Source organism: Myodes glareolus, chromosome 22 (genome assembly GCF_982192425.1).
Source record: "Myodes glareolus chromosome 22, mMyoGla1.1, whole genome shotgun sequence".
NCBI classification, from domain to species: Eukaryota; Metazoa; Chordata; class Mammalia; order Rodentia; family Cricetidae; genus Myodes; species Myodes glareolus.
In genome coordinates, this window is record NC_142047.1 from 56,830,729 (window position 1) to 56,854,793 (window position 24,065).

At 50.0% G+C, this 24,065-nt stretch overlaps 1 long non-coding RNA gene across 5 annotated transcripts; it reads right to left on the reverse strand.

Moving 5' to 3' along the window:
* Positions 1-19,561: 19,561 nt before the first annotated feature.
* On the reverse strand, positions 19,562-22,638 carry LOC125410545 (uncharacterized). 5 transcript variants are annotated; one of them, XR_007235092.3, is made up of 4 exons: positions 22,201-22,633; positions 20,696-21,685; positions 20,145-20,233; positions 19,564-19,897 (listed from the first exon to the last, which is right to left on the reverse strand). It is a non-coding gene; the product is annotated as an uncharacterized LOC125410545 (long non-coding RNA). The 5 variants fall into 5 exon arrangements; XR_015736048.1 differs by lacking the exon at positions 19,564-19,897 and having other exon boundaries at positions 19,906-20,233; positions 20,696-20,821; positions 20,936-21,685; positions 22,201-22,629; XR_014999125.2 differs by having other exon boundaries at positions 19,562-19,897; positions 20,145-21,685; positions 22,201-22,638.
* Positions 22,639-24,065: the final 1,427 nt, after the last annotated feature.

Below are 24,065 nucleotides of genomic sequence, written 5' to 3' on the forward strand. Positions count from 1 at the left end.
CTTTCTGTGGATTCAGTTATCCACGTTGGGCAGCCATCTGTAGTGAGGGGCTGCGGGCAGGTCTGTTTTTCATCCTGCCCGGCTCCCGCACAGCTAGCTTAGCCCCAGAAATAATAACACATAAGTTGTATTCATTTAAATACTGCCTGGCCCATTATCTCTAGAGAGTTAGTTACTGGCTAACTCTCACATCTTGATTAAACCATTTCTAATAATCTGTATCACACCATGATGTGTGGCTTACCGGGAAAGATTCAGCATGTCTAACCTGGTGGCTGGCTCCATGGCGTCTGCCTCAATTCCCTCTTCCCAGCATTCTGTTCTGTTTACTCCGCCTACCTAACTTTCTGTCCTATCAAGGGGCCAAGGCAGTCTCTTTATTGACCAATGATAATAACACAATAGACAGATAACCCTCCTCCATCACTAATGTAATCAGTGGACTGAGATTTCCCCAAAATCATGAGCCAAAATATGTTCTTCTCTTGAGTGCTCCTGCGAGTATCTGCCTGCCACAGTGACAAGAGTAACTAATACATCTTGCTGCAAGGTCTAAATCCTTGTGCACTGTTGGTGGATGTGAGCTAATGCAATCACTACAGAAAACAGCACAGGTCAGAGTATGTTGGTCCATGCCTGCAATTCCAGCATTTGGGAGGCAGAGGTAGAAGGGATGGGAGTTCAGGACCATCTTCAGCTATACTGGGGGATTCCAGGCCAGCCTGGGCTGCATGGGAGCCAATGGGAGATGTTTTATATTGTGTATTTTACCTCAATTTAAATTAACTGTTGTTATTATTATTGTGTGTATGATGTGTATGTGTGTGGGCACATGTGCCACGGCATGCATGTGGAGGTCAGGGCACAACTGTGGAGTCAATTCTCTCTTATCACCTTTACATGGATTCAGGGGTCAAGTTGAGTCCACCAGGCTTATACAACAAGCACCTTTAACAGTTGAGCCATTTTATTTATTTAAATCAGGCCCTTACATTTTTTCTCTAATTCTTTACTTAACAACACGTAGAAAGCCTCTTCATGTAATACAGTAACATTCATACCATACCCTATACACACACACACACACACACAGGACCCCGCAAGAACACACACTACTCTCCCTAGACAAGCATATGCTTTTTACTTCCAGCCTGGCTGCTCTGTCTTTGTCCCCGTTCTGCCCTAAACCCTAACAGACACCTGTGCAGATATCCATGGAAGGAGAGGCAGGCCCCGATATCCACACCCCACAGAGAGGGCTCAGATTCAAGTGGGCAGGAACCTGGGCATGCTCCAGAGAACCACTCATGGGGCCCTCGCAGGGAGGAGGCTCTGGAGACAGCTGGCGCTGGGAGGGCAGCCACCTGCCACCTCCCACTCCTCCTCTGTGGGCCTGCTTGCTGCTCTACAAAAGGGAAGCAGCCAATTGAACACGAACTTCTGGCCATACCTGCCATGAATTTTAACAAACACGGTGACGTCATCGGGGTGTGGTGGCAAAGGCCTTTAGTCCTAGAACTCGGGAGTTCAAGGCCAGCCAGGGGTACTGGTGAGATCCTGTTTCAAAACAAACAGCAAAAATCCCCAGAAAATTCTGAGCTGGGGAATTATTTTATTTATTTCTATTTAGACCGTGTGTGTGTGTGTGTGTGTGTGTGTGTGTGTGTGTGTGTGTGGTGTATGTGCGTGTTGCGTGTGTAGTGTGGGGAGGGTGTAGGGAGTATTTGTATGTTTATGTATGTGCCAGGGCACACATGTTGAGGATGACTTGCAGGAGTTAATTCTCTGCTTCCTCTAGTCCAGGGGTTCTCAACCTTCCTAATGCTGAGACCCTTTAATATAGTCCCTCGTGTTGTGGTGACCCCCAACTATAAAATTATTTTGTTGCTACTTCCTGTCATTATGCTACTGTTATGAATCATAATGTAAATATCTGATATGCAGAATATCCAATGTAGGACCCCCCCCCAGAGGGGTCATGAGCCACAGATTGAGAACTGCTGCATCCATCCCTGGGCTGGCAGTTCAGTAGTTAGGTTCCACAGCAAAAACTTCTACGGCTAAGCCAGGTCGCCAGCTCTGAGCTGGAGACGTCTAGTTATCATCCCCATTATACAGATAAGAAAACCCACATCCCAGACACAGCACATCCCTTTCCTGAGGTCATATAGCCAGACAGAGAAGAGCCTGGATTTGAACCCAGGCTCCTGCCGACCAATACTCGTATCGCTTCTCTTATTAACAAAACTCCAACTCCAAAACTGACAGCAAAGGTTCTAAAAACTACTTGCGGGGTAAGTTTTCCACAGTGCTGGGTGGTAGGAAAGGGGCCAAGCAATACAGTTAAAATCCCTGAGACATGGAGCCCCAGGTAAGCGGCTCCCCAAAACTGTGACAGTTTATTACAAGACACAACTGATTGGTGAGAACACATGAATACAGGGAAGAGCACATGCGATAACGCCACACGTTTCCAAAGCCACCAAAGTGTTACTCCGGTAGTCTGATTCCGGTTAACAGGGCAGATCACCCAGCAGGAGCAGCACCTAAGGACTATTGCCAGGGAAGCTCTTGGGAGGCTCACTTGGGGAGACCCATCTAGAAACCAGTGACGCAGAAGAAGGGAGGAAGTCGGGGAAGCTGGAGCCTCGGACCTAGAGAAGATCAGAATCCTGTCCAGGGCTCAGGGACACATGGGAGGTGAAGACCAAGAGGAACCATGCCGAAAGGTACCCCAAAGTGCTCCAAAGACATGAGATGGTAGTGGTGGCCCAGGAAGATTCTAGACACAGAGCAAAGCTGGGGCGCAAAGGCTGAGTTGCAGAGGTCTTTCCTGGGGGCAGACTGTGTGTCCAAGCCTGCCCTGTCTGTAAGGGCGTCTGGCCACCGGGCCTTAGGTAGGAGGGAGTGGCTGTAGAGTGTGAGTCCCCAGGGTCAGGTCCAGGCAGCACCACACCTTGGAGGAAAAGACCTTCTTGAAACAGAATTTTAGAACAGCACATCAGATATTAAGTTACAAAGGGTGAGAATAAGTGGTGGTTTCTTGACGGTCCCTGAGACGACGAATTAGGGTTCTCTAGACTTTTATCCATGTCAGACTCAGCTGGTCATCCTTTGGAACGTGTGGAGTTTACATGTGTGTGCACGCTCATGTGTGTGAACATATGTGAGAAGGAGCATGAGTCCTCACGTGCGTGGAAGCCAGAGGTTGACATTGGATGTCTTCCCCAGTTGCTGTCCACCTTGCCATTCAAGACGGTTTCTCACTAAGCCCAGATCTCACCAGCTGGCTAGACTGAGACTAGCTGGCTAGCAAGCCCCGGGCGCCCTCCTGCCTCAGCCTCCCCCCTCCAGCATCAGACTAGCTGGCTAGCAAGCCCCGGGCACCCTCCTGCCTCAGCCTCCCCCCTCCAGCATCAGACTAGCTGGCTAGCAAGCCTGGGGAGCCCTCCTGCCTCAGCCTCCCCCCTCCAGCATCAGACTAGCTGGCTAGCAAGCCCTGGGCGCCCTCCTGCCTCAGCCTCCCCCCTCCAGCATCAGACTAGCTGGCTAGCAAGCCCTGGGCGCCCTCCTGCCTCAGCCTCCCCCCTCCAGCATCAGACTAGCTGGCTAGCAAGCCCTGGGCGCCCTCCTGCCTCAGCCTCCCCCCTCCAGCATCAGACTAGCTGGCTAGCAAGCCCTGGGCGCCCTCCTGCCTCAGCCTCCCCCCTCCAGCATCAGACTAGCTGGCTAGCAAGCCTGGGGAGCCCTCCTGCCTCAGCCTCCCCAGTATAAGACTAGCTGGCTAGCAAGCCCCGGGCACCCTCCTGCCTCAGCCTCCCCAGTATAAGACTAGCTGGCTAGCAAGCCCTGGGCGCCCTCCTGCCTCAGCCTCCCCCTCCAGCATCAGACTAGCTGGCTAGCAAGCCCTGGGCACCCTCCTGCCTCAGCCTCCCCAGTATAAGACTAGCTGGCTAGCAAGCCCCGGGCGCCCTCCTGCCTCAGCCTCCCCAGTATAAGACTAGCTGGCTAGCAAGCCTGGGGAGCCCTCCTGCCTCAGCCTCCCCCCTCCAGCATCAGACTAGCTGGCTAGCAAGCCTGGGGAGCCCTCCTGCCTCAGCCTCCCCCTCCAGCATCAGACTAGCTGGCTAGCAAGCCTGGGGAGCCCTCCTGCCTCAGCCTCCCCCCTCCAGCATCAGACTAGCTGGCTAGCAAGCCTGGGGAGCCCTTCTGCCTCAGCCTCCCCCCTCCAGCATCAGACTAGCTGGCTAGCAAGCCTGGGGAGCCCTTCTGCCTCAGCCTCCCCAGCATGAAGATCGCAGACAGATGTGCACACACAGCTCTTTTTACACGAACCCTGGGGAGCTGAACTCAGGTCCTCACACTTGTACAGTCAACACTTCGCTGAGCATCTTCCTCGCCCATCTTTACCAATGTTTCTACTGCAACAAAACGAGCAAAAGATAAAACACATACTTAAGAGAAAATATACCATCTTGGTCATTGTGGAGAAAACTGTCTTCAACAGTAGGCAATACACATTGCTGCAGCACCGTCTCCGTAAGACAACCAGTCTCTCCCTCCAGCTGATGTCATATACCTGTCCCAACCCTGAAGTTTCTAGCTAAGATCTTTTTTTAAGAAACCAAGATTTAATTAGGCAAGGTAGCTCACACCTATAATCTTAACTTTGAGAGGCAGGAAGATGGGGGCAAGTTTGAGGCCAGCCTGAGCTACATAGTGAAACTTTGTCTCAAAAAAAAAGAATCAATTAAATTAAATTTCAAATAAATGTGCTATGGGGATAGTCTATAAAGTGTTTGCTATGTAAGAAGGAGGACCTGAGTTTGATCCCCAGAACCCACACTTAAAAGCTGGACATGGTGGCTCACACTTGAAAGATTTGCTCTGGGGAGGAAGCGACAGCTGGGCCCCTGGGACTCACTGACCGGCCAGCCTAGCCTACTTGGTAAGGTCCAGCCTAGTGAGAGATCAGTTCATAAGGTGAACAGCCTCCAAGGGATGGCATTCTAACTCGGCCTCTGGTCTCCGACTTACATGCACATGTGTGTGCATTCAGAAACAGGAACGGTCATAAACATGTACACAGACAAAAATAAGAATGAACAAACTGTTTAAAGATGGCCTCAGCCAGGGCCTCTGCCCCGAAGAATGCTGACGGAAGCATTTTCCTGTGCTCTTTCTTTTCTCGAGTAAAAAGACAGAGGATGTCCAATGTACTGTTCCCCAAACCAGTAAGAGTGTGGGTGTCTCACAGAAAGCAGGAGGTTTTGGTGTAGTCCCATGGGCGTCTGGGGTTCCCCCACCCCTGCCCTCTGCTTTTCCTCTCTCACCCCCTCCACGTCCCTCCCTCGGGGAGTTGGGCAGAACGAGAGGCCTCTTTACTTTGCAGTCTGAAGGAAGGGCCCTCTGTCTCTGTATCTTAAGTCTAGAAAAAGCTCCTGAGGAGCCACCGTGAGTCCACCCTCAGGGGTTCAGAGTGAAGACTGCAGGACACCCCCTCACGCAGCAGCAGCAGCCCTGCTTTGAGTCCACGACCCAGTGACAGCATGCAAGATTCTCTTCAGGCCCCTCTGAAGCCCTTGTCCGCACCTGCCTGCTTCCCAGACAGAAGCGACACTGTACCGTGAAGCATAGAAAACAGAAAGCCGTTAACCCCCAGTGAATGTTATTTTTAATGAAAGTGGTACGTTTTGAGTCACTGCGTTGAAACCAGGTCAGGAATGAATCATCAGAGAATCGACCACAAAGTCCCCTGGAGGTGATCTGCAGATGACTGCCCCGTCACCGGCTCTGCACACGCCTCCCTCAGACGCTGTCACACTGAAGCCAGCATGGGGCCACTGGGTGCCATGTCAGCTCAAACATGCTATGTTGTCACCAGTGGGATTCCCCGGCCTGGTGACGCGGCGGTCTGCCCACACAAGGAAGCCGCCATCATCCTGGTATGCCTCTGATTGCATCACTCTACTTCCAGGTAGTGAGTCTCAGATGCTGGAAAGAGATAGAAGGACCTGCTCCTCCCTGACCCAGACTCATCCTCTCTTCTTTGGAGAGGCAGCCCAGGGGCAGGGAAGTGGCTCGGTCAGTAATGTGTTTGCTACACAATCATGAAAACCTGAGTTTGATCCTCAGCACCTGCACAAAAAAAAAAAAATCCGGGTACGGTGGCATGTGCTTGTAATCCCAGCACCAGAGAAGCAGAGATGGGCAGAAGCAGGGGCAGGCAGATCCCTGGGGTTCAACAGCTTAGCCCAATAGGCAAGCCCACGCCTTTGAGAGACCCGGCCTCAATAAACAAGCAGGGGACCCCCTGAAGAGCAACACTCAAGGTTGACCTCTGGCCTCCAAACATACATGCACACATATGCAGGGACATGAACATATACCATATACAAGACACCCATGTGAACACGTACACACACACACACCACATACACACACACTCACACACACACACACTCACACACACTGCAACAGCAGCTCAGGATGGACTACTGTACTGAATAATTTTATGTCAACTTGACACAAGCTAGAGTCTTCTGAGAGAGGGAACCCCAATTGAGACAATGCCTCCATAAGACTGGGCTGTAAGCAAGCCTGAAAAACATTTTCTTAGTTAGTGATTGATGTGGGAGGGCCCGGCTCCTTGTGCGTGGGATCTTCCCGGGCTGGTGGTCCTGGGTTCTACATGAAAGCAGGCTAGCTGAGCGGTGGTGGCGCGTGCCTTTAATCCCAGCACTCGGGAGGCAGAGGCAGGCGGGTCTCTGTGAGTTTGAGGCCAGCCTGGTCTACAGATGGAATTCCAGGACAGCCAAGGCTACAAAGAGAAACCCTGTCTCAAAACAACAACAACAAAAAGTGGGTGTCAAATTGACATGGTCAGTTATGCTGGATAATGAGTATGAGTGTGCTTTTCTTTTATTTTTTTACAAAAAATAGAAAACAAACTATCTTTTTTCATTTTACATATCAATCCCAGTTTCCACTCCCTTCCCTCCTCCCATCCCCTCCACTTCCCTCCCCAACCCCATCCACTCCTCAGACGGGGTGAGTGTGCTGGATAATTTTATATCAACTTGATACAAGCTGGAGTCATTTTAAAAAGCAAACGCTCTCAGACTGAGAGATTGCCTCTGTAAGACTGGGCCGGAGGCAGGCATGGCTACTAGAGCATTTTCTTAATTACTGATTGATGTGAGAGGGCCCAGTCCACTGCGGGTGGTGCCATCCCTGGGCTGATGGTCCTGGGTTCCATAAGACAACAGGCTGAGCAAGCCAAGGAGAGAAGCAAGCCGGGAAACAGCACCCCTCCACGACCTCTGCATCAGCTCCTGCCTCCAAGTTCTCACCCCGTTTGCTTCCTGTCCTGACTTCCTTCAGTGATGGACTTAAGGAAGTGTAAGCCAAGTGAACCAGTCTGCGATGCTATGCAGTCCTTGAGTACCTGCCTGGGATGTGGGAGGCTCTAGGCTTCCTCCCCGACACTGCAAAGAACAATAAATAAGAAGAAAAACGTCCTCTCCCTCTCGACAATTGAGTTCCCTCCCCCCAGCCATACAGACCTGCAGGTCAGCTATTTAAGATCAAACACAAACAAGAATGGATGGGGCAGGAGCCATCCAGGGGTGATAGCCACAGTCCCTCAACCAAACCAGCAGCGTCTTCCAGCCTGGGCTGCTACTTGTCATCTGCCCACACTGCCTTTGTCGAGGTCACAAATCCTGCCACCTAGCACAATTCCAGTACACTCTCTAGGTTATGCTTGTCTCCTAACTCACTTCCCTGATCCATTTCCATCCCACCGCCCTTCCTTCCCCTTGGTAAAGCCAGAGGGATTTATTTTAAAATACATGCCTCCTCTAGTTGACATTCTGATTCACATTTGAAAAATCAGTGATTAGAATATGTGATAAAAGCTGAGAGAGAGAAAAAAAATGGAGCAGAAAAAGTGGGGCGCGGGGAATGAAGACAAGCGGGTGGGGCAATCCAAGAAGGTTCTAGAGATGGCAAACCAAGAAGGCACTTACGGCACCACCGGTGGGGCTATTGGTGATCACTGCCCGAGACAGAGCATCCTGGAGTACTTCAGGAAAGCGTGGAGGCCTGTGGGCTGGGACCTGATAAGTGTGGGGGTCACATGATAGAAAACGAGTTAAACAAGAATCGGGGATGGGGAGAAGAGCCGAGGGCAGTCAGAGGGGATGCAGTTTTGCCCAGAGGTATGAAGCCACGAGAACCACAAGGAAAGCACCACAGGATCTGACGTAGGCTTTCAAAGGAGCGTTCTCAATAACGCATTGAATACAGACTGAAGAATATTCTGGGATGACGGCCTATAGCATCGTTTTTAACATCTCCAAATTCCAACCAAAACATAGTACAATTAATAGAGACTAGCGAAAGCAAAACTTCACAGATGATATGCACTACATAAATAGCAGACACGGGCAGATGAAAGGGCTGAGAGGGGTAGAGGCACTTGCCACCAAGCCTAATGACCCAAGTTCAATCCCCAGCAACCAATGGTGAAAGGAAAGAACTAACTCCCCAAATAATCCTCTGACCTCCACATATAAAACGTGGTGTACTCACCTGTATGTATCCAAATAAACAAATAAATCGATGTAAGTAATTAAAAAGGATTCTTTACATTAAAAAAAATAAACAACTTTAAATAGCCAACAAGGGAAAGATTTGGTGGCTCACACTGGTAGTCCCAGCACTTGCCACACAGAAGCAGAAGAAGGGGAAGCTCAAGCCCGACCTGGGCTACCTAGCGAGACACTGCATCAAGCTCTGAGACCTAGGGACCTGGGTGAGGCTCAGGGGGAGCACACTCGGCTTGCAGGAGTGAAGCCCCAAGAAAGGGTGGGGAGAGATCATAAAAGACAGTTAGAAAAACTCAGAAGTAAGTTTACAGAATCCAAGAACGTATTAAGAATAAAGGGATAAGAATATCCAAAAACAAGGATTAAGTTTAAAAAAAAGGAGAGTAAATCCAGAAGATGTTGACGTAAGATGAGCAGAAAGCATAAACATAGCAAATGGCAGGAAGAAGGAGAACTAAGAGGGATTTGGGAGAAAGGGCCGCATATAGACGACAGGTCGAGAAGAGCCAAGAGTCCCCCCCGCCCCCAAACAGAAAGCCAAGTACAGAACAGAACAAAGTTAAAACCACTCTGGGAAACCTTGCAGAAGAAACGCCCGAACTGTATAAAACTGCGGATAGAAAGTAAAAATAAACACACCAGAATATTCTCTGGTAAAATTTTTAGATGTCAGAGAAAATTATGAAGCCACTTACATATGCAGGGATGTTTGGAGGACAGATCTGGGCTAGAAATTTATAACTAGAAATGATCTGGGGAGGCAGAAACAGGTGGATCCCTAGGGAACTGGCCAGCAAGACCAGCCTGCTTGATGAGTTCTGGGCCAGTGAGAGACCCTGTCTCAGAAAAAACAAGATGGGTGGGGCATTAAAATTGACACCTGAGATTATATATATATATATACACACACATGAAGAATTCAGACAGGGTATAACAGCGAGTGCTGGTATCTGACCACATATCTGGACCTCAGTAGGGTAGCCTCAAAAGCCAGGCTGACTCCATAGCTGGGGTTTGGAGTTAACTGGATACCCGACCTCTCAGGCATCTGGAACCCGGACTCCGCTGACTCAGAGGCCAAGCCTGCTGACCAGAGGCCTCATGTGGCTTCTCCATGTGCCTCAGCTTCCTCCCAGCACACCACCGCAGGGTGGTCAAACTTCCCTAGTTACAGAGACCGAGAAGTAAGAGATCCAAAACACAAAACAGAAGCCATATGGCCTCATGAGGCCCTGTTTCGGATACCACGTCATGTCACAGGCCCCTTATTTACGGATCAAACTCATCTCTGGTAGATGAAAAGGGGCATAGACCTCATCTCATAGGGGGAAAAGAAGCAAGAGGTCTTGAGATGAAGCCCTGCACGTGGCCAGGGACGCATGTCCCTGTGCTGTGATTCGCTTGCCAAGCCTGCCTGTTGTGGGGATCGCCCCCTTCCTTCATGTCCCTCTGTTGACCCATGCATATCTGGCGCTCACAGTCTCCTGCTTCCCTACAGAGGATTCTGGATTCTCAGTTGCTGGGGCAACTATAGAGTCTTTGGTGAATATGTTTAATGGATACTCTTTATTGCCAAGCTGATGGGAATTTTGGATCACCTAGAAGGTGCATCTTTGGGTATGTTTATGAGGATATTTCCAGAGAGGCTTACCTTGGAATGGAAGACCCACTCAGAAAGGGGATGGTCACCTCCCATGGGCTAGGACCCCAGCATAAAAACAGCAAGGGGGAAAGACAGCTAAGCTGCAGCGTTCACCTCTCTCTCTGGCTCCTGACTATGGGTGTGGAGCAAGCAACTCCCTGCTCACACTGTGCCCCGGCCACCATGAACCGTGGCCCGTCCACCATGAAGGACTGCACCAGCAAGATAACCCCGCCCTTCCTTGAGTTGCTTCCCTCGGGCATTTTGTCACCACAATGGGAAAAGTGTCTGAGACAGTTTCTAAACCTGTCAGCCATCCCTCCACAGTGATGGATGGTCCACCCCTGTTTTGCAATCTGGTTCCTGTTAAGCCTCTACAGCTTCTTGTCAGGACTCTTGAAAGGGATAAATATATATTTCTGAATATTGAAAAAACACACAAACACGCAAGCAGAGAGCTATAAAGCAAGTCCACAGTAGCTTCCTCACAATGCTGCTTGATTGAAAATAATTGGACAAAGAAAATGAATTCCAGACCAAACGGAGTAGTTATTTTCCTACATGGAAAGAAGTTCTTCTCCTCGCACCATCAAAGCCCCTAAACATGCCATTGAGGGTGTCGACTAATACCCACTTGGGACAGGAATCGTATGGCTTTATAGACTCACACCTTTGGCCTGAGCTTGCTGGACACAAAGGATGGCAAGCTCCTGAGGAGTGATAAACAAACTCTAGAAGCTTCATGTGTCACCGGCAACAAGAAATTCTCTTGGATCAAGCCTGAGGCTGGGCATGGAATTATACAAATAAAATAAAATAAAAGAGGCAGTTCCACATCCCAGAGGGAGACCAAACCAAGCTAAACAAAGCCAAAGAAAGGCCAGACCCAAACCCAGATCCCACCCACAGGCTCAAATGTGATTCCGGCTGTCTGGAAGCAGCTCTCAGACAGAACCTCGGGCGATGAATCAGTTTCCTCGGGCACTGGGGGGATAAAGCCGCCGCTCTGGAGATGGAGTGGGCTAGTCAGGGAAGGACTGTGAGAATCCACCAAAGCCGCGGTGGGGGTGGGGGGTGGAATGCACAGCGAGAAAAGCCACCGTGAATCCCCAGTCTAGACAGTGAGCCCAGAATGCCCGAAGAAAAGCAAAGGATAAGAATGAAAAGGACAGGTTCAGAGGAGCCAGCTGGATGCACCTCCAAAATGGGGTGGGGGTGAGGGCACATGCAAGACAGCTGTGCAGTCACGTTGCTCAAAAGCGCAGAGAAGGGGCTGAGGAGATGGGTGGGCTTCTAAAGTGATCGCCTTGCAAGCATGGGGGTCTGAGTTAGACACCCCCAGAACCCACATAAAACAAAAACCATGGGTGGTAGCATTTGCCTCTAATACCTGTCCTGGGGAGGTGGAGACAGGTGACTCCCTGCAGGTCTCTGGCCAGCCAGGCTAATCTGAGCAGCCCCAGGATCTAAGAAGAGGCCCCACCCAGAAAAAAAAATTATTAAAAAGATGGCTCCACACCGATAAATGTGGGAAAGGAAGTATCAGTGGGATCCAGGAGTGGGGAAGCGGAAAGGCTTTGGGTTGCGATACATTGTATACATGTACAAAATTGTTAAAGAATAGATTTTAAAACTCTGAAAAATTAAAACTAGGTCCTGTAGAGCTAGTTCAGCTGTTACGAGCACTGGCTGTTCTTCCAGAGGACACAGTTTCTATTCCCAGCTCCCATGTAGCAGCTTACAATTGTCTGTAATCCCAGTCCCAGGGGATCTGATGCCTTCTTCTGGCCTCAGAGGCAACAGGCATGCATGTGGTACACGGACATGTAGGTAGGCAAACCACCCATGCATGCACATAAAATAAAAATAAATAAATCTTTTTAAAAGATTGACGTTTAAAAACAAGGTGGACAGCATTTGAGGAATAACATCAAAGTTGCCCTACGGCCTCCACATGGCACGCATACACATGCACACACACACATACACATACACACATGCACATACACACATACACACAGAAAGATCACAGGACAAAATCGAGACAATGAAAAAAAATAGAGGAACACACATCTCCTTCTCCATCCTGTAATCAAATCTATGTTCCTACAGAGGAAGATTTCTATACCAAACCATGCAATGCTGTCAAAGCTCCAAATCAAGGCTTAGACACACTTCATCTAACTCAGGGAGATGGTTTTGGGATTGACAGGACTTGGAGCTAAGAGGTTAAGGGCTGACCCTGATGTTTCTGTGTGCACTTCTAGAGTTGGAGGGGAATGAGTGTCATCAGATAGAAGACCTTCCGAACTAGGAGTGTGGATGCAGCAGCTTCTCAGTGCCCCTACCTAGAAAATGGGGGAATGACCCTTCAGAAGAAAGCAATCAGGAAAGTTCCTGAGCTAGAGAAGCAAATGGGAGCCTCGGGGGCTTGTACCACCTGAGATGGGGGTACAGTTCAGTGACTCCATGTTGGCGCGCAGGCATAGGCCACAGCAAGATGGACTGTTCTTCTGGGTCCAAGAATGTTAGTTCAGTGGCAGAAGTAGGTAGTGTGAGCTGAAGATCAGAAGCAGACTCGGGGCGGGGGTGGGGGGTGCTCAACATGGAGATCGCTTGCTACACATGTATGAGGACCCAAGTTGAGACCCCCAGGACCCACACAGAAGCCAGATGTGGCAGCTTGTATCTGTAATCCGAGTACTCCGGATGGAGACGGGAGGATCCCAGGGGCTCACTAGCCATCCAGCCTGGCTAAATCAGCGAGCTCCCAGGTTCAGTGAGAAATCCTGTCTGGAAAAAGAAGGTGAAGGGCGATAAACGGTAGCCTGTATCAACCTCCACACGAGGACAGACTCTGTGCTCGAGGCTGCAAGATCAGGAATCACACGGTGATGTCCTGGAAGGCCTTGGAACAAGTCAGAGCAGCAGAGGGCTTAGAAAAGTCCCCTGGGCGATGGGTAATTACCACCCCAGAACAGCAGGCTCATGGGTCAGGCTGGCTGCTACCCAAGTCCTAACGGCTCCTGAGTCAGCTGCCCCTTCCTCCAGGAGGAGCCTGTGGCCTATGGCCCCACGGGCCCTGGGGTTTATGTAACAGCCCTCTTGACATAGTGAGAATCAAGTCTTTTCTCCGGTCCTTGGAAGTCACTGGAAGCCATCAGAGGGTTTCATGGGTCCCTAAGTCAGAATGTTAGCCACGCAAGGTAGCTCAGAAATGGCCGAGGGAGTTTGTTTTCCCTTCCCTGAGAGGTCCCTGCGTAAATGCCGGCCTGAAAGGGCCCTTGTTCCTATTGTTCTGCACAGCCCATCTTCAGTCCTACCTACTCGTGTGTGTTGCCAACACCCAAGCCTCCAGTGTGGCTCCTTACAGTATGAAATGGCTCTGGGGACTGAGGCCAGGGCAGGAAGCCACTGTCCAATCTGGAAGGCTGACCCTGGGCCCAGATGCAGGTTATTTTTACAGCAGCCTCTGCCCCTAGATACCCTGCCAACTCCCCTAACATCCCCTCCTCTGTACGCACTGCCTCCACCTGTGGGCTCCGTGTCACTGTCAGACTCTGGGTGTCCCGTGTCCTTCATGACGGGCTCCCTGTCCCTCGGTTGCTCACTGCTGAAAGTCAGCTGGCAAGACAAGTATGGAATGTTCTCTCAACCTCTGTGGAATCCTTGCCGTGTACATGAGCACCAAACCAGAAAAGTCCCCAGGGCCACTACCGGAGATCCCAGAGTGACGGCTTCTGAGGGCCAAAATAAGAACGGTGTGCAAGTGTTTTAGACATTGGCCCTGCGCCTTAATTGTCCCATTCAGCATTGCAGCAGCCTGAATCATGGCTCTGCAGAATTCCCAATGCTGAGGTCATAGCCGAGCACCTCAGAGAGGGTCTACATTTAGGGGTGGGGTTTTCAACTCAGTGACTAAGTTTAAATGAGGTCATGAAGGTGGATCCCCTGTCGATGTGAACGTGGTAGCGACTCTTGTCTGCAGAGATGGTGGCTGGGGACGTAGCTTAAGCTTTGTCCCTCCCCCAGTAGAGAAAGAGAGAGAGACAAAGACAGAGTAGAGAAAGGGAGAGAGAGAGAGAGAGAGAGAGAGAGAGAGAGAGAGAGAGAGCATCGTTGAAAGAAGCTAAAGAACGAAAATACCACCAGAAGTCTTCGTTGTCAAGGACGGCAGGGAAGGGCAGATGTCAGGGCCACAGGGCGGCTCTTCACCTGCTGCACCATCCCCTCCATCCACTCTGAGGACGAGGACTAGGACCCCAGGAATCCTTGGCAGTAGTTGTTTTAGAAACACCTTGTTTCAAGCCTGACCTGGGGAAACAGGTTTGTCTGCTACCCAGGAAGCTTGAGAGTGTAAAGACTGCCTAAGCTAAGAGAGTGACTTCAAGGCCCACCGGTGCAATTTAGTGAGACTCTACCTCAAAAAAAAATATAAAGAAAAAAGACATCTTAAAAGGACTGGGTAGTGCAGTAGCAGAGTGCTTGGCGGCAGGGGTCTCTGCAACCTCAGACAGCACAGCAGCAGAGAGATGCTCCCTTGGAGGCGAGCAGGCAGGCCAGCTCCACACAGCTCAGTAGCCAGTGCTGTTCAAGCTCCTGGAGTCTGACTGGGTGGTTTATTTTAGGTATATTTGAGCAAAGCACAATTTGATGAAAACTTTCCTACACTGTGGACAATAAAGCAGGCATAAATATCCCTGAGGAACAAAGCAAGCTCAATAAAGATTAGACATGACTACATCAAAGCTGTTTGTAAAGTCCACGTGGACACCTTTCAAAAAGATGGCTTCTATAGACTGAGAGGAAAAGAAAAAAGAAAAAAAAACAAGCTTACGGTAAGTGTCTAAGGGGGATCTGGTGTGGTCTCCCACCACAGATAGTACAAAGGTCACCAGGCTATTAACAATGTCTGTCCCCAGTCTACTGGGCAGAAAACAGGTTATGCATCCCTTCCTTTGAAGGAGCAGCATGGTGTGTTTAATATTCTATGTAGCCTAGTGCTGATCTGTGAGCATAAGGATCTCTGGGCCTCCCACACTTGCCTCAGATGTTCGAGGCCTTAGGTCAATGCCCAGTACATTGGGATGAAGGGAACCCTGTTGAAAGATTCTAAAGGACCACGGTATGAGGAGAGACGTCGCGAGCCTGCTTTAGAAGACTCGATATTGCAAAACCTTTGTGTTATCTCCAAATAAATCTGCATGGCTTGAACAAGAGTTCGGAACAAGGGTGAGGGGCTGAGCTGCAGCCTTAGATCTAGGGAGGTAAAGGAGCTAGAGGGAACTTTTAGAAAAACCCAAGGAAATGAGTGTGACTCCTCCCTCATTTTCTCTGAAGGCGTCCATTTCTAGGTGATTTCTTAGGTGCTTTTTGTCTCCAGGGTCCCATGTTTTTACTGGCGTCTTTTTCTTTCCTTGGCACTCTGTGGTTTCTGGCAGAGTTGACCTCTCTCCGGGTATCACCTCTGCCTAAAAGCACAGCAGACTCCGGGACAAGACGGAGACACCTACACTCAGGAAAGGCAGGGATTAGTTTCCATACGAGGCGTCCTCTTCTGCGAGGCTCCCATGCTGAATCAGCAAAGATGTGTTCCCCGCGACTCCAGAGACTGGAAGGCTGAGGCCAAAGTCTCTGCAAGGTTCCTTTCTCCCGAGGCCTCTCCCTGTAGCTTACAGACGGCTCTCTTCCCTTCCTGTCTTTTCACGGTTGCCCCTGTTGGTGTCTTTGTTCTATTCTCGTGTGTATGTGGTGAGGTGCGTCATGTTGGTTTGTGTGTGTGCACCTATGCATGCAAGTATCTGTGTACATGTGTTCACATGTATGTGGCAGCCAGAGGACAGTGGCACACAACTTCCTCAGTTGCTTGCCACGTCACTTTTAATGCAGATGTATTTTTGTTGTTCAAGTGTGTGCGTGTGTGTGGTGTCTGTGCACATGTGTGTGTTTGTATGCACTCTCACATGTGAGTGCAGGGCTCACAGAACCCAAAAGAGGGTGCCCAGGAGACCTAGAGCTGGAGCTTGCAGGGGAGGGTGAGCAGCCCATTGGGAGCTGGGAACTGAATTCAGGTCGTCCGCCTAAAGTAGGGGTGGCTCTAAGTGCTGAGTCAGCTCTCCGGCCTCGTTTTGGTTTTTGAGACAAGATCCCTCACTGAACCTGGAGCTCATCAGTCCAGATAGACAGTCAGTGAGCTCCAGAGATCTACCTGTCTGCTCATTCCTACCCCTCAGTGCTGGAGTTAGAAACCCAGGCTGCCTTCCCCAGTTTTTGCGCGGGTTCTGGGAATTCAAACTCAAGGCACCTCCCCAACTTCTAAACTCATTTCTTCTAAGGACAGCAGTCAGATTGGGTTAGGAGGAACCTAATTTCAATGTGATCGCTTCTTCAAGGCTCCATCTCCATCCGGTCACACGCTGAGACCGCAGGTGTGGGTTTAGACTCCTTACCCTTCTGGTACTGAAGCCAAGCACATCACAAAGCAGTTTAAGCAACAAGGGGTTCTTTTTGGCTCATGCCTTATGGGAGGGCACACAGTCCATCATGACAGGGCAGGCACGGCAGGGGAAGCATGAGACGAGAACCCCTCACATCCCGTCAGAGCAGGACGCAGAGGTCTGGAGCAGGGCAGGCTAGGTCTGCCCAGTGGCCACTTTCTGCTGGTAGCGCCCACCTCCTAGAACAATGCCACCAGTTAGGGACCAAGTATTCAAGAGTCTGAACCTGTGGGGACATTTCACATTCAAGTCAGGGCAGAGCTCATGAATGTCAAGGGTAGGATTAGGGACAATCTAGACAATGGCCCTTGAGGGCCCTAGACATGAGCTTCTCTACAGAACTGCCCTGGTGTGCCCTGAGGAAGGTGGCGGCACAGTGTCCTTCCCACTCAAGAGAATCTCGTTCTTCCGTGACTTTTGTTCCTCTGCCACTATCCAGGCTGATTCCTGTGCCAGCTGGAGTCAGGATCAATGCTGCCCGTCCCCATGAGCCTCCTCCGATTTTTCTAGACTTCACCCTCTGCAGAAGCGGCGTGCCAGTACGTGCCGGTGCGTGGCGGTGCGTGCCGTTGCGTGCCAGTGCGTGCCGGCGACAACTCAGGGCAAAGGAGCCCTAATGGCGCACTGGACCAAGGACTGGAAGGAATGTCTAGGGTTGACACCACATGAGCATATGACCCCAGGGCTTTATTTTTAGCTAGCTTGTGACACGGCGCCTTTCTCTGTCTCCCACCCTCTCTCCGCACCTCACAAAGGTGCAGTCATCTGGTTCAGCAGACGGTGGGTCAACAGAAAAAGTGCAGGCTGAGGGACCCGCCCTGGGGTGACTCACATCTCTGCTGTTTGCTAGTGTGTAGCCTTAATGAGCTTGCCTAATCTCTATGAGCCTTGGTTTTATCGTCTATATCTATAAAGATATAGATATATGATATCTATATAGATATATAGATATCTATATAGATACAGATATATAGATATCTATATAGGTACAGATATATAGATATCTATATAGGTACAGATATATAGATATCTATATAGGTACAGATATATAGATATCTATATACAGATTGTGTGTGTGTGTGTGTGTGTGTGTGTACAATGTGGTCTATCTCAGTGTCACTGGAAGGAATACTTGAAATCACTATGTTTAAATGTCTTGCCTGGTGTTAGAGTAGAATCATGTCCCCACCAAATTCCCATATTAATGTTCCGGACAATACGTAAGAGGTATGTCCAGTATGGATGGGCATGGTAGCGCATGACCAGAATCCCAGCATTCAGGAGTCTGAGGCAGAAGGATCATGAGTTTGAGGCCAACCTGGGCTACGTAGTAAGACCATCTCAAAGTGAGAAAAACAAAATCAAAAAACAAAAACAGAGGGTTTGTCATAGTGAACGTAATGAGGCCTCATGAAATCCGACCGCTGTCCTCACAGAGAAAGGGCGCTAGGACATGACAGTACACAGAAACAGTACACAGAAACAGTACACAGAAATGGTACACAGAGACCAGATGAGGACACAGGGGCACAACAGCTACTGCCAAGCCAAAAGGAGAGGCCTCAAGAGAAAACAGCTCTGCCCACAAGTAAAAGAGAATATAATATTTGTTCTTTTTTAAATGGTTTTGTTCTATTTCTGATTATGTGTGGATGTGTCTGTCTGTCTGTCTGTGGACATCAGTTCAGGATCCAGGATGCTCATAGACATCCCATGAAGCTGGAATTTTTGGCCGCTGTGAAGGGATTGAAATCAGATTCTCTGTCAGAGCGCTATGCGTTTTTAATCTCTGAGCCGAGTCGTCAACACTCATTTTTTAAGTCACCTAGTCTATTCGGTCTTGCTTTCACAGCCTGAGCTCCTAATCCAGTCTGACCACATTGAAGGAAATCTCCCCAAATCTTCCTCAGTTTCCCCCAGGATTACCCAAATAGGAGAAGTGTGGGCCCACTTAGACCAGAACCTCGTTTAAGCCAATGGGATAACACTTCAGAGAACCAGGAATAAGATGAGGGCTGGGGAGATATCATGCAATCATGATGACCTGAGTTCAATTCCCAGTACTCATTTAAAAAAATAAAATAAAATAAAATAAAATAAAATAAAAGGTGGGCATGGTGGCACATGCCATTAATCCCACCCCTCGGGAGGCAGAGGCAGGTAGATCTCTGTGAGTTCGAGGCCAGCCTGGTCTACAAAGTGAGTTCCAGAACAACCAAAAATGCACAGAGAAACCCTGTCTCAAAAAAAAAAAAAAAAAAAAAAAAAAAAAAAAAAACCGAAAACAAAAACAAGGGGCTAGAGAGATGGCTCAGTGGTTAAGAGCACTGACTGCTCTTCCAGGGGACCCTGGTTCAATTCCTAGCACCCACATGGCAATTAACAACTGTCTATAACTCCAAGATCTGACAACCTTACACAGACATACATTTAGGCAAAACATCAATGTACGTAAAATGAAGATAAATAAATTAAAAACAACAACAACAACAGCAACGAACCAACTGGGTCCAATGATGATGCATTCTTGTGATCTCCATGCTGAGGAGGTGGAGATCAGCCTAGCCCAGAGGCTCTCAAGCCAACCTTCCTAACCTGCAGGGTGATTCTCAGGCCAGCAAGAAACCCTGTCTCAAAACAAAAAGGCGGCTGGTGTCTGAGGGATAACGCCTGGGGCCATCCTCTGGCCTGCGCACGCATGTGTGCACACACACATGTACGCACACACGCATGTACACACACGCATGTATGCACACACATGTACGCACACACACATGTACGCACACACATGTACACACACATGTACGCACACACACACAAAAGGTAAAACAAATGTTGAGAGACTAGAAGACTCGAAGTTCCTTTTTGAGCCGTTGGTCGGTATCTACTGGGGTGACAGAAATAGCTCAAGAAAATAATCATCCAGACATACTGCAAGCCCCTCGAACGAGCTCCGTCTTTGACAACTGTCACTGGGAATGTCTCTGACACTTCTCAGTTCCTCCTCTATACGCTGCGGCTTTCCCACAGAGCCCTGGGGACAAAGGGACACCCCGTCCAGCAGTGTACCCAAGCGTTTAGGAATTTAGCTCAAGGCCGGTGTTTTTTCATCCCTCCTCCAGCAGTCCAGGGACTCATTTCCACTGCTAAGGTGGAAGAGGAGATAAAAGGATTTATTATCTGCGCATTTTAGGGTCTTCCAAATAAATCTGTTCCTCCCTCTACCCATCCGCACTCCCCCCACAAAAAAAGCTGGACTGAAGTCTGAAAGATAAGTGCATTTTGTTCTCAGGCCAGCTTGTCCGTCTCTGTGGCACGCTCATCCACGCACAACCTCCTTATCAAACTGCTGTCTGCTAACTCACGGAGCAGTAGGGTTCTGGTTCAACACACCTCATGAACCGCAAGTCCCAAGAAGGATGCCTGCCTCGCTCGCCACTAGCATCCCGTGATCACAGGGCACCGTCTGCATCCTCAAACGACTGGCAAAGAAAAACAGAATGAGGTCATCCACGAGATTGGTGAGAGAGCAACAGACATGTAGCTCCAGGAACCCAAAACTGCAGGCCTGCAAACTTAAAGGAAGGGCTTGTTGGGGAAGGTGTGGCTGATCAGAGCCCTCAGTGGTCCCTCTCTGGATTCCCTGGGGTTGGCCACAGTGTGCACAGCCGTAAAGGTTACAAGCTTGTCTGTCATCTGCCGCTAATATCCCCACAGGAAATGTGACAGATTGGAGGCCACGATGCTTGCAGCACAATAGGAAAGGATCTAGAACCTCAAGCCTCTATACATCTTCCCCCTCCCTCGTAGCATGGAAGGTGTTGGCTGCTGGGGGATCAGAGTTGAGGAGAGAATCTACTGAACAATAAATCTGTGGAGAAATCCGTGCCCCCTGAAAGGAAGTGGGGACTGACTCTACTCCTCAAGACTGTGACAGAGCTTACCTTGGGATGCCCTTTGCTGAGAGCAGAGAGGAGAAGGCCTTTGCCAGCTAGGCCTTCAGGGAGTCTAAATTGGGTTGTGGTAGGCTGGCAGAGTTCCTCAAAGATGCCAGGTTCATCCCCCAGGGCCTATAAATGTGAGTTTGGTGGGTTTTTGTTTGGTTGGTTGGTTGGTTGGTTTTGTCTTTAGGAAAATGGGTCTTTGCAATATGATTAAGGACTGTGAGGTGAAGAAGCAGTTACCCCAGGGGATCCAAAGCTGAGAAGGTAAAAGCCCTGAAGACAAAGACTCGTGTCCTTAGACAGAAGTCGAGGGTACCGATCGCTTCACTCATCGCTGTGACTAAGCACCTCATAAAAGCGGCTTCAGGAAGAGGAGGTTTACTCTGGCATCCAGTTGAGAGAGTGCAGTCCACCACAGCAGGAAAGAAAGCATGGCAGCAGGGGTTTGCCACGGTGGCAGCAGAAGCACAACCACATCTCAGGAGCAGTCGGGGACACCAAAAAGACAGAGAGGAGGGGCCCGTTCAGAAAACACAATGTCCACCCAACCCCCCTCCCCCCACTCCCGTCAACCCACTTCCTTCCTCCAGCTAGGCTTGACCTTCCAAAGGTCTCACACTTTCCAAATAATGCCATCGGCAGGGGACCAAGCATTCAAGCGCGTGAGTCTGTGGAGAGCATTTCACGTCCCAAGTCCTCACATGGCCACGGTGGAGGTGATGAGGCCACAAGTGAAGTAATGGCAGATCCCACGCCAGCTGGACCGGATCAAAAGTGGCTCCTTCCCTGGAGGAAACGCAGTTCCGTGGACACAGCCCAAGGAAAGTGATGTCAGACTTCTGTCCTCCAGAGCCGTGAGAGAATCGTTTGAAGACATCAAGCTTGTGTCCTTTTGTCACAGCAGTCCTGGGACGTTGTACACAAGCTGACTGCTGTCTGCTTCAGTGTTAGAACCAGGAGCAAGTGTTGGGCCAGTTTTCTGCCTCAGAGCTGTCAGGACAAGCAATTTAAGAGGGTCAGAGACAGTCCAGGTCCAGGTCAAGAGGGAGCTAGGATGGGCTACTGAGTGCCTGACTGATGGAGCTACCAGAAGGGGCAGAAACCCCACAGGGAGGAACTATAGGTAAGCCACATCAAGAGACTCAGGCCTACCATCCCAGCTACTCGGGAGGATGAGGCAGGAGAATCATGGATTCAAAGCCTGCTGGGGCTACAGAGTGAGTTCCAGACCAGCCCAATGAGACTTTGTTTCAAAAGTGAAAGGGGGCTGGGAGTTCAGGCCAGTGAAAGAGCCTGTTCCTAGCATGGTCAAAGGCCTGGGTTCTAGTCCCAGGACAGGAAGAAGCTGAAGAGAGGCACAAGGAAATAAAGTCTCAAGTGACCACATGGAAGGGGGTCAGAGAAGGGTCAAGGGCAGGTATCTACTTCAGCCAGGCTCCAAGAATGAAACTCTCTTCAATGCCCCCCTCCCTAGGATTGCCCTGGCCCCTTGGCCCCCTGCCTACCTCCAACCTTGCAAACAGGGAAGTGGGAAACAGAGCCAGCCGGGAAAGTCGGAGCAGCCAGCCTCGCCCCTTTCCCATGCAGGCTTCCAGCCCCAAGCAGGCTCAGTTGGAGCGGGGAAGGGAATGAGATGTTACAATTTAGAGTTTTGACTAACATTTTGGCCCAAATACTGAAATTCCAAATTGGGACTGTTTTCCATTTAAAGTGACCATTGGCCAGGCTGTTCCCTAAGAGTTGCAGAAAAGTGTGAGCCTGCCAGGGTTTCCAGCACCGAGCCAAAGAACACGAATTTGGCTGGCTGACTCTTAAAGGAAAATGAAGAACAAAAGCGAAGGTCGCCTTCCAAAGGCTTGGTGACTGGGGCTTGTTCAGCCTGCTGGCTGCACAGAACCCAGTGAAAACATCTCAGCGGCTCAGTGGCGCGGAGAGTAGCCGAGTTCCTGTGAAAGAAAAAAAAATACAAATTTGTCTTTAGTATCACTTCCAAGCTTCCCGAGCAGAGCCTTTGGCCTGGCATGGCTTGCATTGACGTCAGCCGAGTTCACCATATCAAGGCAGCGGTAGCTCCTGCCTGGCGGAGGCCCCAGGGACAGAAAACACATTGGCTTTGTTTCATGGGAGATTAAAAACATTTGCTGCGTGGGTCATAATTCACAAGCCCTGTTATCACCAGGGCCAGGAATGCTGAACAGAAAAATAAAAAGAAATTAGAAAAAAAAAAAAGTACCACCCCATATCAAAACCAAGGGGAGGCAGGCCAGGTAGCACTGACCTGCCATTTTAGCTACTTGGGAGTCTGAGGCAGGCAGGTCATGAGTTCAAGGCCAGGCTGGGCTGTGTGCAGAATGTGGTCTCAGTCAGCTTAAACAGCTCGACAAAACAGAAGGTAGGAACGGTGGTGAGTCTTTGCCCCAAGTCATAGAGCCCTGGGTTCAACCTCAGAGTCACAAAAGGAGGGCAGGACACCAGGGAGGCTTCAGAGACAGAGGTCATGACCAGACCTGGACATTTTATCCTTGCCTGCTCTCCTGGAAGGCAATGTGAAAGAATCTAGGCTGCACATGCCAGGGAGCCTGAGACTCATCTGAACACAGTCTCATGCACAGTGCTGCCCTCTCTTCTGAAACCTATGAGGAGGACCAGATGTGGGCAGACTTAGGCTGGGTGAACCCCCCGCCTCTGGACTCCCAGGGAAGGGTCAACAAGGAGGGACAGATGGGTTGGATGGTGGCAACACTGACTGTCACGTGTCCTGTCCTGGGTCATCCACAACAGAGCCCCTTCACCTACTTTGAACTTGGAGCAAATGTGTGTGTGTGTGTGTGTGTGTGTGTGTGTGTGTGCGTGCACATGCACAAGTGTGTGTTGGTGCATAGAGCCATGCATGCGCACGTGTGTCCTTCTCCGTAACTCTCCCACATCGTTATTTTAAGACAAGGTCTCTTACTGAACCTGGAGCTCACCCTGTCAGCTAAAATGGCTATCCAGCGAGCCCGGGAATCTGCCCATCTCTGGCTCCAAGTCCTGGGGTTACTGCCAGACCCGGATTTTCCCATGGGTGCTGAGGACCCAAACTCAAGTCCTCTGAGTTAATTTACCCACAGTGAACTCTCCCCATCCCTCCAGTGCCTTCTCGGAAGGCCTTGGTAGGTAAAGGCCAGCTAGGACATCAAAAACAAGTCATGGGGGACTGGAGAGATAGCTCACTGGTTAAGAACACTGGCTGATTTTATAGGGGACCCAGGTTCAGTCCCCAGCACTGCCAGGGCAGCCCACAGCCGTCTATTGCTCCAGTTTCAGAGAACTCAGCACCCTCTTCTGACCTTCACGGGTACCAGGCACATGGACGTGTAGGCAAAATGAA